A 5075-nucleotide genomic window follows, 5' to 3' on the forward strand; every position below is an offset into this window, starting at 1 on the left:
TCGCTGAGATAAGTGCACTTTGCGCATCCTTTCTTCTGTCGGCGTTGGTTAATTGGAAACACGTGGAAACAATGTCGGAACGTTTTCCGGCTGGCGTTTCGCTCGGCTAAAGTCAATCATCGGCACGGGGAAACAAATTGCGTTGCAGCGGCGGGACGCGCCGATAGAGCGATGCGTCAGATTTCGCCAGGTTTCTCTTGTCATCGGTATAAGCATCGCACACACAGTACGCGCCACACAACGGCATGCGACGACGGATGCGATCGTTTCGATTTCCGATACACAGACTCGCGAACAATCTGTCGGGATAATCAACTCAGGAATTGGACGTCCAATTGCGGGGTAAACGTAACAAAGATTCCGCTTCTTTTATCCGTGTTTCTTCCGTGATCTAATTGCGGTTTACGTCGCCCGCGTCGAAGAGCGACGGGAAAAAAACGTTCTGACCTGGTGGCCCCGTCGAGCTTCCGCAGTTTCATGCGCGCGTCTCCCGCAGCGGGAAAGAGCACAGATCGAGTTGTGTCAGATATCAGAGAAATGTGGATTAACGTCAATATGACGTTTCAAAGAGAGAGAGAGAGAGAGAGAGGGAGAGAAAGAGAATTCATTAAAAAGTTCAATAAATGATAAACGCAATTCAATGTAATTTCAAATATTCCCGTATGTTGTTGTAACAGATGCGTTGAAATATGCGCGCCACTTCTGCGATTTTGACACGCATATTTAATCGAGTTTAAGCCGTTCGTCCCGGAAAACACGTCGAGTGTACATACATCCGCGCACGGCGTTTTACATTTTCTACTCTCGCGGAAACGATGAGAGAGAAACGAATTTTACGACAGTTTGTGTATAAATTTCGTGGAATTGTGAATTAGCGCGCGTTAAATGCAATATTTTTACACGCAAAATTCACGAAAGTCGCGAGATACAATTGCGAGAGAGATCGAGTTTTTAAGAGATTTTCCCCGGAATAAGCGCGCAAAAATGATTATCCGCGCGGAGCGCCGCGAAGTACGTGGGATTCTGTTTAATGTATACATGAGTTTTTTTAATGATAATACGGTGGTTTCGTTGCAAAGTCACGGAATATTTATCCCGTCACCGCCGCCGCCGCCGCCGCCGTCACTCGCTATTCCGCTCATTGACAGCATGAATATTCAAATTTTAAGTCCTATCGACTCATGCATTGCTAATCGTCTTGGTCGTCCTTGCGCGATGTAAATATCTCGATGACAAATCTTCAACGTCAACGCGAGCAATCGTTTCGCTCTTCCTTGAACGACTGCGGAATGATATGGACGTTACGTAATATAAATATGAGACAAGAAATCGATTTATCGATCCGCTAATTATACGATGCGGAAATTGTTTTCGTTGTGTTTGCGCGCTTTTATCTCCAGTGTCTTCTCAGAGTTCTTTGTTTGTGACTTTATTTTACACGCGTCTCTCAAATTTATTGGAAAAATAGTGACAGATGCATTTGGGCGCGAAATATTCACGATATATGTATGCGCGCACGCTTCGCATCGGCTTCTTCGCCGTGTTTGAAGTTTGATGCTGGAGGGGGCGGCTTTCAAGCATCTGCTCGAGTGCGATACACAGTGCGATAAACTGTGCGCACTCATATTTTATAATAGAACACGCGCTGTGTGCGTGCGATAGGATTCCGTGGGTAGCTTAATTATACCGGGATGAGATCGGAAACTGATAATGTCACGGATTTGGCCGTGACATAGTGAGATAATGACCTTGATAACGTTCATGTGAGAGAAGAACGGCAAGAATTATGCGTGCAAGGGGACTTATCGAAGGCCGCGCTAATTGACGCAAGATATAAAGCGATATCGATAAAAAAAAAAAAATTTACGCGAAACAGAGAAAATTGTGCGAAAAATCAGACATTTTGAACGTTATAGCGCGAGAATAAATATATATATATTTTTCTTCGCAAGGTGCGCCAATTGTTTGATATTTAGTACGTGTAAACGCAATTCACGTGTGTCAAAAAGTGTGCGATTTTCTTTAGCGCGCAAAATTGCCGTGAAAATAAATATTTTCAGCGGTATCCGTACCAACATCGTAAACCGGAGATATGACTTTTGCAAAGGGTTTGCTTTTCCCTTTGTACGCTCGCACATGAATGCAAAGGACAGTATGAAAGGGTCTCTGTTTGTTCGCGAAAGATCGCCTCTCTCTCTCTCTCTCTGCCTTTCCCTCTCTTTTCACATGAAACTTAACAGCGTCATTTCGAATTTGATATAGCAAAAATATGTAACTATTTTTATACTGTTTATATATGCGTTTGCAATTTATTTCAACAAATAATTTGAAAAAAAAAAATTACATTTGTCCCGTAACCACATTGCGCTTACAAGACTTGATGTAGCAAAAAAAAAATATATATGTATACATAACTGCTTTATATACTGTTTCATACTATTTGTATATGTGCGTTTGCAATTTATTTCAACAAATATAATCTGAAAAAAATACAGTTGTCCCGTAAGCACATTGCGCTCACAAAACCGCAATATATTTTTAAACCAAAAAATAAGCACGGTTTTTCGCAATATTGTTCGATACACAGAAGCTCAATATAAATAGAAGTAAAAATTAAAAACTACAGTTTGTTAATATTTGATATCGCTGTAACTAGAATCTTACCCCCGTCCTCGACAACTTTCATCACTCTGTAATTGTAACTTTCGCCAGTGATGCCGTAAGTGGTTCTCGGAATTTCGAGAAGTAATTTCTGGAAGTCGTCGTCGGTATTGACTGAACGTCAACTTCCGGTGTTAATATCCGGTCGAGAAACGAGCAAGTCGTAATATTACGTGTAGGAATGCGGCACGTCGTTACGACGAAAACAGAAAACACTCGTGCGGTGCGGATAGTTCAAGCCGATTAACATTGATAACGGCAAGCGTATTGTTGCTTGCTTAATTTTGCAAATAAGCGATCAAATTAATCGTTTATTAAAATTGATATTTGTAGGAATAAACGTAATTTCTCGAATGCAAACGCATTAAAGCGTCGATTTAATTATTGAAGCAGATACACACCACGCGCTTTGCAAAAGCAGGTTACGTGATAGTTTACAGGATAGTTTACACGTGACGTTTGCTTCGCTTGCAGCCAAATACATTAAATTCACATTTTACTTTGAACAAGCAATGCTTACTCACCACGTATACATTTGCGCGTGCAATGCTTATTTACAGCAAAGCTACATAGTGCAATATATTTTGTACTTGTCGTCGATATCGCTACGTAATATCTCAACTATCGCAATTCAAACGACGATATCCAAGCAATTTAAGCGAACTTGCAATCTACGTATGCACTCAAAAATCACAAAAAAATATTTCTATTTAAATTTATATTTAAATTTTTATATTTCAACTTTTCGCGGACAGACCTCAAAAATGACTTACGAATCAAATTGGGTCTGTGAGATCCACGCGACTTTAAAATCGAATATCTCCGCGAAAAATCGATATTTTTTCAATTTTGGTTTTATAAAAACAAAACGTTTAAGCGGTTCTGCGTCGATAAAAAAAACAAATTGAAAAAATCTAATATTTTTGAAGATACAAGCGTTAAGAAAAATTAAGTTTCACTAGAAACGCCAATGCGCAATTTTTGAGTGGGTCTAAGAGTCCCACGTCTGTCCGTAAAGGGTTAATTTCTCTACAATGATACATTGCACATTCTCCAACACGTTCTTTTGAGTTTCGATATAATCATCTCTCTATCGTTTCCTTCATTTTCACAATGTAATCGAAAAAATCAACTCGTATACATATTTGCATACATAATAATAACAATTCTGAAATATACAGGCTGAAAGTTTATAATATCCGAGTGGAATATGATAAATCCGGTGCGCATTAAAAGCAAATTTGACTGTTTTAACGTTTTTAACGCCGAGTTACACCGAAAGAGAATTATTAATGCCATTCAACTAGCAAGCTCGCGTGCAATATATTGCAGGTGATGCACGACCGACCGCACAAATGATCTGCAATCGCCAGCGGATATAACTGCACATGCAAAAGCAAAACACAGTTATGTAATTATACGGTGCTGATGAAAAGCTACTGAACCATTGTTAAGCGAACTTGCGCGCGCGGGTCTTCCCCGCTCGCGATTAAACATTTCTGCGCATTTATTTTGTGTAAACGCTTGATATATATATATATATATATATATATATATATATATATATATATATATGTATGTATATGTATATATATATATATAGCATTTTGAGCGTTTACCAATAGCGGCGTTACGTGTGAGGAATTATCAGTTTTACGATGTTAGGTCTTTGTTCGCATCATTCAAAATTTCACAATCGTTCGCGTAACACTTATTTGTAGCACACACAATGATATTAATTGAAACAAATGTATAAATTATTCGGTAAAACCGATTGAATCAGAGAGAAAACAAAATTAAAAAAAAAAAAATAAATAAAAATAACTTTCACGCAGTTTCTATTTTTTTGGTGTGTTTTTTTTTTGAGACAGAAAATTAAATTTTCCTGGTATCTTTCCGTATAAAAATTATGCGATTACAATTTTTTTTTTTTGATAAATCAAAAAAAACAAAAGATATTATTATCTTCAGAATGTTATCTCGCGTGCGATTATGAAAAATTCATGATGACGATGATGATTGCCACGTGTCGAGCGCTTGTAAAGCGCAGCGATATGACATGAATTTTCAGCGAAGCTGCTGTTTTATTTCATGCGACAAGCTCGTAGAGCACTCAAAGATATCCGAGCTTGCATATCAGAGAAACATAACGTTGTACAACGCGACAGAACGTTTTCTAAAAACAACTGTTTGCTCAATACTCGGTGCGTATTGCAAACTTTTACACCTGTGTACAATATTTTGAAAATAAAAACAAGCCTGACTCTAAGCGGCAGAATTAAAAATATATATGTTTTTTTTTTTTTTTTGATCTCACAATTTCTATCTACAATCGCATTTGGAAATATTATCAGCGTCAGGTTGCGCGAAACAATATTCTGTATTTTCAACATCCACCCGAGAAAACAGAACGC

This window comes from Pseudomyrmex gracilis, unplaced genomic scaffold (genome assembly GCF_002006095.1).
Source record: "Pseudomyrmex gracilis isolate BER0280 unplaced genomic scaffold, ASM200609v1 scaffold_39, whole genome shotgun sequence".
Taxonomy (NCBI): domain Eukaryota; kingdom Metazoa; phylum Arthropoda; class Insecta; order Hymenoptera; family Formicidae; genus Pseudomyrmex; species Pseudomyrmex gracilis.